At 33.4% G+C, this 12,247-nt stretch overlaps 1 long non-coding RNA gene across 1 annotated transcript; it reads left to right on the top strand.

Annotated features, from left to right (window-relative positions):
• Positions 1-2,411: 2,411 nt before the first annotated feature.
• LOC149916021 (uncharacterized) lies at positions 2,412-7,325 on the top strand. The gene is made up of 3 exons (XR_016471013.1): positions 2,412-2,498; positions 4,284-4,403; positions 7,145-7,325. It is a non-coding gene; the product is annotated as an uncharacterized LOC149916021 (long non-coding RNA).
• Positions 7,326-12,247: the final 4,922 nt, after the last annotated feature.

The following is a 12,247-nucleotide window of genomic DNA, read 5'->3' as shown; positions in this document are numbered from 1 at the left end:
ATGGAAACATGGCTATACCATTACTAAGGTAATCACACTGTGCTCCAGGTCCACATTTCCCTGTGAAATATTCAGCTTAAATTCTAGGCCAAAGAGTGGTGCCTTAGAAGTAAAGTGAACATTTGCATGAAATTTGAATGAGTCATACATAAACTATGACTTATGAATCTGCGAATATTTAAAGCTCTGAATTTCGACTTTATCTTAAAGGCAAAATTTCTGTTTTGTCTAAGTTTTGGCAGGACTTTAAGGAGAAAAAGACATCTCCTCCAGTGTATTTGCTAAAATATGGGGAGGGCTTGCATTCCTCAGCCTCTCCTGCTGTCACTGATGTGAGGAAGCCAAGGGCTGAGGCAGATGGACTCATGATGACTGCTGAAATCTCAGGGCCTTCTGGAATTGACATGCTCCTCCTTCTCTGCCCCTTCTCTGTCCTGGCCATTCCAGCTCTGTTCCTCACACTTTTTTTTGCCACTTCCTTCCACAAGCACATCTCCCCTGAGGTGCCCTGGATGTCACTGCTGGTCCTGGCCATGCTCTGCTGTGTGCAGCACAGGGCAGCTCCGACCTTACCCCACCAAAGTTGTCTCCACATGCACCCCCTATACACACTCAGATCTCTCTGCAAATAAGCAATTATGTGGTGAAACTATAGCAAAACTTTATTCATTGCATCAGAAGTGTTGCTTTCATACCGTGAGACCTGACCACTCCTAAAACCTTCCTCAGCTGCCAGCAGAGGCTGCAATGGCAGCCATCGCATGCAAGATCAACTTCTGCATTCTGCCCTGTCTGAGGTGTGCACCCCCTAGCCTGTGAGGAAACTCTTGTTAAGAAACTCCTCACAGCCATGCTGATCTGTGCAAGTTTCTGCGTGTTTACTTTAAACTAGGGCTTATCTCTGACAGTGGCTTAATTTCTCTAGAGTAAATGTGTCCTGTTAGCGAAGTTGGAGGAGTTTTAGATATTATCTCAGCTATTGTCCCTCTGTGCTGCAGCTCCTTTTAAAAACAGTATGAGCAAAGGTGCAAGATGAGAAGAGGGGTTTAGAGCTAGATGTGAGCTGTGCAGGTATATTTTGGAGAAAGGCTATTTGGGAATCTTGTCATTTTTTATTAAATTACGGGAGCTGGTGAGCTTTTTGCTCCAGTGTCTGCTGGGCCTTCTCAGCCAGGGAACATTTTTATACATTACACAATAAAACATGGATAAAACAGTCACATGAAATACAGAAAAGCTGAGAAGTCACTACATTAGAAATTAGCAATCCATAGAAGAAAACAGACTTTATTTTAAAGCATTTAATATCTAAATATAATTATACTAAATGCTCCCTATATGCATTTACACTTAGCTAGTATATTTTCCACAAAGACCACGTATATCAGTCTCAGCGTTATTGTTTCTAAAGCTACCTTTGATTAGCTTCACCCCAGCATGGGAGAAGTTTTATAGCCACAGCACCATGCATTTATTTTACGTTTTCCTCTCTTAATTTGTTGCACCTGAGCAAAACAGTAACTGCAGACCATAACACTGTTTGGGCTTTGCGAGAACCACAAAGGAACCTTGCTTCTCTTTAAACAAAAGTTAGCAAAAGAGCCAGGAAATCTGTACTTGCTTTTGTAGGATAACAATGTGCAGAATAAGTAGTATCTGTCAACTTTTAGAGCTGAAGTATTTAACTCTAAAATGTTATCCCCTATGGTAAAATATGCTTGATATTGTTAGGTGAAGTGATTTGTTGTGACTGGAATATGGTCACATAGTATAAATCATAGGTAGCTTGGTAGAATGGGAACCTTTTTTTTTTTAACTATAGAGTGTGTTTTTAATTTAATATTGGCATGCTTCTAATAATTGATTATTATCTTTTGGGGTTTTCAAAGGCATAATGGGGAGGAAATGTAGGTTCATGAAAATAAAATTCTTCCATATCTAAGCTGTATAAGCTTTTTTTTTTTTTTTTTTTTTTGAAACCAGGAACTGTATTGTCATCCTGTGATTTTAAATTTTCAAATTATTGCTATATTTCAGGTGCGACTGCACCATCTTGGGATTTGATTGATAGTTGATTGTGCACCTGAGATGAGAGCAGTCCCTTTGGTTTGATAGTAGAAGAGGAAGAAATTACACAAACAAGGCTTTGACCAGGTTTTGTTTTTCTGCCTGGTTTGAACTTCAAAACAAGCAACCATGGTCCATAAAGCAAAGGTTTTGTGACTGTAGGCTCTTCTTAGTGTGTGGTCAGCTTACAGCAGGTGTTATCAAATTACAGTTAATACTTCAGCTAAAATCAGTTTTGCAATCAGAAAATCAGTCAGCTGAGCAATGCTTCTCACATGTATTCAGTTCATCTGGATTCTCTGTTTAAAGTCTCACTCTCTTTTGTTTTTATAGACACTCTCTAAACAAAACTCATTTTGACAAAATGCTATTTCTTTTAATTGAACTTAAATAAAACTGCTTGTGATTTTTGGAGGTGAAATGGCTTTTATGTAAGATATATGTTACAGTTTTCACAAAATATGATTTGCTATTGCTTTTATAAGGAAAAAAAAATTAATCAACAGTAGAATACTTGGCTGATAAAGAATGGTGTCTCATTAAAGACAGTTTTTACTGTTTAAAATGCACAGGAAGTGGAAAGTAGTAGCTCTGCTTCTCTGGTAACAATGGCAGTTGTGATGTAGTGTGTAGAATAAAGAAGATTAATCTCTATTTTCAGTGCTAGAAATAGATCAAGTTTGTGCCAATTTTCTGTAGTCTAAATCTATGTCAGCTGAGCTGTAATATCATATGTACAAAACTTAAAGTACTTATTTGCTTTTATTGCTTTGCCTGACAAAAAGTCTTTTAATGTTATTAATACCAATGCAGAACAGTAGGAAAAACTTATACTCACATGATAGAGGTACAAATAAGTTTCGCCATAGAAAGGAATCAGTGCCAGAACTACTGAATGAATATCTTGTTAGTATTCCCAATTAGTTATAACCATTTTACAGCAGTCATAAAAGAGATACTAATCAGAAAAAAATAAAAATCAATATGTTAATTAGAAAAAAATCAGTTCAACAATGGAGAAATCCTCTTGAAAATGCAGGAGATAGCTAATTATGTTCAGAGCTGAACAGGAAATCTAGTTTTCTGAAACTGTCAGAGACCTGAGAAGTAGAAGATGGGGAAAAGTGACGGAACTGCCATTTTTTGACAGTACTATCTCTTTCTGTGAGAATTTTCAGCATTTGTAAAGAGTTTAATTCACATTAAGATTTTGAAATACAAAGCAATTCACAAAAAGAAAAAGGAAAGTTAATAGGCTAAGTTCTGTTAATGTGTGATGTAAAAACAATATTTTGTTTTCAAAACAATATAGAAAGCTATTCTGCTTAGTGTGCTGAAATTCTGGGTTCATCACATCTTTAATATTTTATTGTTTGTTTAGTGATTTGGGGGCTTTATTATTTATCTTTTTATTTTTATTTCTCTCTTTCCTTCCTTTATTTATAATATATCAGATAAAACTAGTCCTGATGGACTAGTCTCCTCTTTATGTTAAAAAACAAACAAGCAAACAAAATCTCCAAAAGAAATTCTGTGAATAGTTCTATTAGGAAAATAAAGTCCTATATAAGAAGAGGCTTTATTACTAGAATAATTTTAGTGATATATGTAGTATTCATAGTGCATGGAACTTCTTTAAAAGGGCTTTGTAAATGTTTTTGTACCTTTTTCCTTCAACCTGTCTGTTTGATGCAGGGACTTGCTTTTGCAGGAAACTGAAATTATCTTTACCTATCTTTGAGCTTTCTTCTGCCTTTTCAACTTTACTGCAGCTTTCTCTACTCCCTTGATCAGTGTTGGCTTTACGGCTCTTGCTCTTGCGTTCACGTCTTTTTTTTGCAAAATGATTTATTCTGTTCACTGAAAGTCTTCTGCAAAGTTCAGTTTTGCATCTTATCTGGTTTAACTAGTTTCCATAAACTGCCAATTTTCCTGTGGAAAATGTTGTTTGTTTGTTTGTTTGTTTAATCTTCAGTAGATCTATGTTTTCACTGGGGCCTCTAAGCTTGCATCGATATTTAAATAATTCAATAAAAAATATCTCCGTTGCTTTCTATGTGAAGTTTTGGACTTTCTTTTTCTGTCAAAAATACAGCATATTATGTCAAAGAGTACTGGATAGACTTAAGAGCCTGTGTGTGGTTTTTTTGTTTGTGTTTTGGTTGTTATGATGTTGGGATTTTTTTCTCTCTAATCATTAGGGTTTTTCTTCACAGCTGCAGACAGTTGTCTGTGCTCCAAACCAGCTGGATACAAGGTAGTTCTTGTTCGAAAGTCATGTGGCAGAGTTACTGGAAACGTGAGCTGTAGCTACTGCATCCTTCTTCTTGGTTCAGGTAAGCTAGATACTAACTTCTCTCTGGCCTGTTCTGGGATACAAAGTCCTTAAGGACTAATACTATGCAAAGTACGAATTAAAGACTATACGTGTCGCTAGGCATCTTTTGGAGCCTGGCGAGCTTCTAATAAGGATTTTAAAGGTTTTTCTCTTTAATTTTAGTAGTAACACCGGGCAAATTATGTTTTTATTTTATTTTTGGATGAAATACTTTCACAGAATTTTTATATATACTTTTTAATTTAAAAAATATTGAGTACTATATAAAAACACTTTAAAAGATTTCACCTTTGCTGGAAAAAGCACTTTGTTTATTGTATCAGATAAGTGTTTTCCTACAAGGTTTATTCAAAGGTGGATGGAATTATTATATTTTGATTGTGTGCAGATAATATATATCAGGCTGATTATTTTTTTTTTTTTAATCTTTAGCAGAGCTGAATGTAATGTGGCAGTGGCAAATTTAAGTCTTACATGATATTACAGTGTATCGTTGGTAAGATATTAAGGGTTTATACGGAGAGAAAAATAATTGGTGAAAAACATAACTTACTGAATTGAGAAGACCTACATATGGATTTGTACTTAATTCATAATTCAGTTTACATTCATCAACACACATTAAGATGTACGTAAAGATTTAAGTAGGCTTCCTTAGTCAGGTAACTTTGGCTTTAAAGATAATGTGTATGTTGCTCCTGTATGTTTAGAGTATTACTGGTACAGATCATTCCACAGAAATCTTTCTTACGGACCTCTAAAATTGTCTTTCCAAGTACTGCTTGAGAAATTATGGCTGTACAGGAATTAAGCCTCACTATGTGGAGAAGAGGGAAGTATAATAATATTGTTATGTAAATAGGTATCTTCCAACATCTTAACAGGAATTAGTAATAGTGTGGAAGGAAATTTTTTACTGAAATTTAAGTTAAAATAATAATAATAATTCCATCAGTAGAACTTACTCTAACTTCAAAAAGAAAATTTTTTTTTTTTTTTTTGAGGTCTAGTTTTTGTAATGCTTTCTTCCAGGTACTGTTGACGTCCAAATCTAGGTTGTGAATAGAGCTAACAGATAAATAAGTTAGATAGTAAGCGCTCTGCACTCATCTCTACTGTAGTCAAATAATGAGGACCACTTGTTAGAATGAGCAGAAAGAGGGAGGAAAAAGGCTTTAGAGAATTTTACCTGTGCAGTTGGGAGATAAGTGTAGTCAACTCTCTAGCTGCAGTAACATCAGGCAAGAAACATGTTGACTAGAATCTATGAAGATGTAGCCCTTAGTAACTGCCACGTACCCACTTCTTTGACACCTGCAAAAAATATTGGACAAGCTCTTGTGAGTATTTGCAGATTTATAAAATCAAGATATGAGGAATAAGATCTCACTTAATTAAAAAAAAAAAAAAAAAAAAAAAAAAAAAAAAAAAACATCCTGGTGAACTATACTTCATATTGTTGCCAACTTTTAAATTATCATCTTTGAAACTCAATGTTTAAATGTATCTGAATTTTTTGAATTTTGAGGTGATTTTATATCTTGATCAATGAAATGATTATAAGTAAAAGTTATCCATATTTTCATGACTTTTAATATTAATTGCATTAAATAACAGTGCAACTCTGTTAGCATAAGTTAGTTCTTGCCATGTACACAATGGGAAACCATAGTGAAATTTAGTATATCATGAACAGGCCATGTGGAACTTGTCCTGGCAATAGCCATAAAACTTATTTCTAGAAGATCACTGTCTTCAGCACTTAGATTTGAATGATGAAACTGACCTAAAACAAATGAACTTACAGGAAGAAATAACTAATGTCAATTTTGAAATATTCAGTTTAACTTTTTGTTATCTTTACAGAACAAATTAATCCAGGTAAGCTTGGATATGTCATACATATATTATAGAAGTAAGAATAAAACAGTTATAAGCATGGTTATCCTTTAAATAGAAGAGAGAGATGCAAAATAAGAATAAAATAGAAGAAAAAGTAAACTACATAAAAGAATGTCTCGTACAGTTCATACAGAAATAAAATACTTTTCAAGAAATGAGCACTATTAGCAAGATGTTGATTGTCTGTGATAATCAGGTTTTAATTTGAAATGATATTTCAAAAACTCATCTTTAAAATTTCATTATTTATCTAGTGCAAGCTTGTGAAGTTTTTGAAAATACTGACATGTTAAAGGTGAAATTGTCACTTATTGAAAGAAGGTATCTAAATATCTGGTTAAGTTACTTGCAGGTCTTTAACTTTAGAGAGAACAGTGAGTGATGGTTTTCTTTTAAAAAGATACTGTTTTTAAGTCCTTAAAGTTTTATTCTAAAATCAGATCTGTGTAAGTGGAATCATATCCAACACAAAACTTCATTATGCAAGTAGAACATAAAATCACTTTAAAGGATCATTATCATTAGTAGTAACGATGGCTTGGCAAGAAAATTTACTCTGACAATCACAGAATTGGGTCAATTTGAACTGTGTTGCAGATTTGTTGATTTCTTCGTCTGTTTCTGGCCCCAAAAGCAGAATAAACTTTTCCTGGTTATTTCTTGAATGAAATTATATTTTTGTTTTATATCTATTTTAATGTTTACGTGAATTACCAGACTACATCATTAATAACGATAATGTGATAAAGATGGAATACTTTAATAATGGTTTCAATTTTTTTTTTTTTTTTTTTTTTTTTTTTGTATGAATATTTCATCTCACTCATCCTAGTCAAGCAAAAAGCAAGATGGAAAGTCAAAGCTACTGGTTATGCTGTAGAGTTTCATGCTGTAATCTTATTTTCCATGTAGGAAAGGATGCTTAGTTTTGAGTACTTAGGGCCACTGCACATGGGGTGGGCAGGTTTGTGATGAAAATTTATTTCGTATGATGTATAAATGTTGGCATGGTTCAATATGTGAGCATCTGTAGTACGAGTAGGTAAATACTTGTGTGTGTATATATATAAAAAAATTCTTCTTTTATTAAGCGTGAACTTACCTTTGCTGTAATATCAGTGAAATTTGAACATGTTTATAAATACTAAGAATAAAAACAGTCATTGAAAATATTTGCTTCATATTCTCTAGAATTAATCTCACCTGGATCTCTTCAGCAATCTCTAACTTACCATGCATAGAATCGATTATGTCATGTATTTGTTTTCCACATGAAACATGCCAGTTTCCCTGCTTGCTGTGGCTTCTCATAAGTAAGAATGACTAATAGCTTTCTCTGTACTTTCTTGCACACAACTTGAGCCCTTCATCATCAGAGATTTTGCACTTGAAAATATGTGCAAGTTTTAGTCAGTGGAAGGTGTTTTAATAATAACAGTGAAAGAGAATGAAATTATTGATGCTATTTAGAAGGCAATATTCTAGGGTGCTTTTATCACCTAAGAATTGTCACTTCAGGCCTGTACCAGAAATCATGTGACGTTTAAACCTCTAGCTCTGGGGATACCTTTCGCCACAAACTGACAGAATTGCCAGAAGTGGCTTTGTGGTTCTTTTTCATTTTTCTTTATGGTTGTACTCTGGTCATGTGTATCCCCTGAACTCCTGATCTTGCAAACTGTTCCTGTGGTGATATATGGTTGCAACATGTCATTGGTGTGCTGTGAGAACCTATTATACTGCTATACATCATCAGAAACCCCTCTCTCTCAAGGCAGGTTACTATTATATATCATTAAAATGATGGCTGGTAAGAACACGCATCCCAGAGAGAGAATCTCAAAATTTTATATGGGGAAAAAATTCTAGTTTATAGATGAGTTGAAAAAATATTGGGTACAATAGGTAGGAGTCATAATATAAATAATATTAAAATTAAATCTTATTTGTAATATAAATTTTGTCTCTTGAAAAAGTTTTTAGATCGTAAAAACACTCATGCACTGCAGAAGACATTTATAACCTAGATTTTTATGCATAAGACCTACTGTGCTCTGCTATAAGTCATTGTGTTTTGACAAGTATGGCCAGTTTGTGCAGAACTAAGTGTAAGAAGCATTTTGAAATTAAAGGGGACTGCAGAAGTTTTCAGAGTCCAAATGATAAATACAGAATTCATAATATGGAGCTGTGTACAATGCCATACTAAAGCTGTATTACTATCCCAGTGTCTCAGAAGTGATCATTTCAGTGATGACATGTTTGAGATGATGAGTACCAAGAGGAAGCTGTGACTTCTGCTCGTAAGTTTCCAAACATATGGAAACTGTAAGCGACTCTGCACGTTCTACAGACACACAACTCCCATTGAAGTTGCCAGGAACTAACTGATTATATCCAGGAATAGAGTTTGACTCAGAATGTTTGCTGTAACCTTGTTATCATAGTCATCTTGGTCAGCACATCTTGTTAGTGGGAATTTTATATTTTCTTACCCATTAGAGCACTTCTTTCTAATGCAAATATATTTTCTATTTTGTAACATAAAAAGGTATTTGTCCTCAAAAATAATAACAAACTAGGACCGTAAGTATTTGAGTGAGGGTAGGGAATTAAATGTTTCATCTCTTTCCACTCCAGCAATGACATGTTGCTGTGAATTAAGTTGCAGAAACGTGCAGAGACCATAAGAAGTCCTTCTTCTCCACAATTGTAACAGAACAGTTGTGTTACAAACAAAATGGTTAAAAAAAAAACAAAAACAAACAAACAAACAAACAAAAAACAGGCTGCAACTCCATAACATTAGAAATGATCCTCATAATGTTTTATTATTTTACATCTACTAAAACATGAAGCTTTATCACTTTCCTATTACCTCTATTAAAATTAGATACTGGTGTATTTTCTGCTTCCTGTGATTCTAGAGTGCATAATGTGGGCATTGCAGAACAGAGTAATTATTTTTGGTGCTTCTGTGCTTGTTTTTGCAATGATGTGTTCAGCATTTCTCATCTAAAACCAAAGTAGTCTTTCTAATTTAAAGCTAAACATTCATGTGTGTGCATACACAGTGCTGATGAAAAATGTTATAGGTAGAATAGTTTTGATTCTTCTGTCGATTTGTATTATATTTCTTGTTTTAGCTTTTCTTAATTCAGATTTTTCTACTTTTCTAAAATATCTCCAGACTTACAGCTAACAAAATATATAAATCTTGATATATATTTTTGTTAATTATTATTAGTTTTGTGGGTTTTCTTGTTATGGAGGGGTCATTTTTGACTTACAGAACTGATACTACGATTAAGAGGGGAAAAAATCTACCAATGTAAAGGAACATGAGGAAGAAACATTGTTAGAAATTTAATTTGAAACCTTTTTTTTTTTTTTTTTTTTAATAAAGTTCTGAATATCTGAGTATTCTATCTTCAGGAAAGTGCTATGTGCAGAGTATATCTAGAAAAACTGCATGTTTTTAATTCTAACTCTGAAACTGTAGATTATTGGAGAAAAAATATATGAGAAAATAGCATATTGTAGATTCCTAAAAAGGCATACTCAGTGATAACATATTCTTGTAATATGGTATGTCAGCCCCATCTGTTGAAAGGACAGAGTGATTATGACCTGCCTTGCTTCCCTTTAAATTTAAATTATTGCCAGAACTATCACAAAAAATGAGAGCTGTGTCTTTACTTGTGTCCCTGCTCAGTTGTCTTGTGCAGTGTGCATAAGGGGCACGCTGGTCTTTGAATTTCCCTGTGTATCTACATAGGGAAGGAATAGCTGTACCTGAATGCATGTACTGACTACTGCTATTTTTATTGATGGTCTTATTCTTCAAGTTTAATTAATATATTGCTCCTTGAGCTACGCTGGTTATATGTATGAATCTCAGATTTTGTTAAAACATCAGCAGTCTTCAGGTGAGTTGTATTTAACATATCCACGTATCTCAAATGTTTCTCTGCCTTTAAAATGATTCTCACGCACTACACTTTCATTGACATCTTAATGAAACCAGATGCAAGTCAGACTATAATATTAGCAATTATTGTAACATTATTAGAAAGAGTTAAACTAAGAAGTAAATTAAACTTCTTCCTTCTTGTGTATTGATCTTCTGAACCCAAGTGATATGTTTTTGTGCTGGGAACAGTTTTAAGCATGTAGATTCTTTCAAATTCTGGATGCCTATTTTCTATAAATGCAATTTCTCCTCAGTTCTGAGCATTTTATGTTTGTAGCTAACTAAGACCTCTCTTTTAGTGTAAGTACTAAAATAAGAAATCCGCTATGTTTGGTTTTTTTAACTCTTCAATACAGTCATTTCTTTTCAAATTAATTTCTTTTCATTATGCTTTTTCAACGTAATGCACTGAGCAAGCTGTCCCTTGAAGATAGTGTCTCTTGATCTACTTATATAAGTCTTGAGATAATCAGCACTATCTGAATGTTTTTATAGTTGTAAACTGATAGTAAACAAAGAAAAGCTCAGGCAAATGGAAAACCAATGATGTCAGACAAAGACATAGCTTTTGTTTCAATTTAACTCCTGGATTAACTGAAGTACATTCCAAGTAAGCTTGGAACCTTCTGAAGTTGTATTTTGTCCTTGGATAAGTTTGGAGACTTTAGTTAGTTCTTTTTTAAAATTACTCTATGATCCGTTTTGGTCAGCTTGCCTACTCTGTTGCAGTCTTCTGATGAAAAATTGTTTTACAGTGGCTTAAATTTGCTTCTCCCCTGTGTTTAATTACATAGCTATTTCTGACTCACATTGCTTTATTATTATAAGTAGTGTTTTACATTTAATTCTAGATTAATGCTCAGCCTTTGATCACCTGAAACTGTTGCAAAAACTAACCTTTTTGTGGCAGTCAGCTTTTAATTCTATTTCTTTCTGCTGCTAACCCTTTTGTAGTCCTGGCTCACTTCAAGGTTTGCATGCTTCCAATAATCAGCTACCCAGTATTGATTTCAATATTGTAATTTCCCCTTCTGTCCTTATGTTCCATGCTTTGCCTCTGTATGCAAATAAAAGTGAACTAATTTGTTAGTTTATCACATATTGAGCAATATAATAAAATAGATTTCCTGGTCTTTAGTACTTCTGATGACATGTTGTTGCTGTTTTTCCATGGCTATGTTGAATTTTCTTTATGAAAACTTAGTTTTATCTGCTTACACTCATTTAAGATCATTGTATTATTTTCATGGAATGAAGCTTAACTTTTCTGGATCTTGTTTATTTGTTTCCTTTGAGACTTTTCAATACCTCTTGTTTTCCCATCTGGATTATTCTGAAAACCTTGTGTTTAAAAATAGAATCAAATACAGCTAGCTCTGGAGTTACAGTTTCTTTCCAGTGATTATAGCATACATACCACTCAATAGTTTATCTGGACTATGTCCAGATTTGATCTTTCTGGCTTAGTGATATATTTTTCTCTCCTGTATTCCATGGTAATTGTAGCTTGAGCAGTAATATTCTTAGCAAAATTGATTTGAATTAATCTTGAAAGGATTATTTCATAAAGAATAAGATTATAGCTTTTACTAAGATGCAATATTACCTATGCCATTTTCATTCCATCTGCTGATTGTTTTACCTGATTGAATATATTACTTTACTAGCAAAGCCTCATCCTGTCACCTAGAAAGTTGCACGTTCTAAAATAAATGAAAAGTAGGATTAAGAGTTTAAAAAAAAAATGCAGCAAACTTTGCAGATAATGTGCTATTTACAAGTGCTTGACAACTAAATAACATTGTATCTGGTGTTTCATCTCACATAAGTCAGCAAACTCAGAAGGCACCATGCCTACCAAATATGTTTTGAATATCTTTATAATGTAAACCAATTATGTCAAAGTATTCAATTTTTTATTTTTTTAAATAAGAAAAGATAACTTTAAGTTCCCAATCAAAAACAAC

The sequence above is a fragment of the Phasianus colchicus genome, chromosome 14 (genome assembly GCF_987193195.1).
Source record: "Phasianus colchicus chromosome 14, bPhaCol1.hap1.1, whole genome shotgun sequence".
NCBI classification, from domain to species: domain Eukaryota; kingdom Metazoa; phylum Chordata; class Aves; order Galliformes; family Phasianidae; genus Phasianus; species Phasianus colchicus.
Note: the sequence above shows the minus strand (reverse complement) of the source record. Positions and strands in the feature narration are given on the sequence as shown.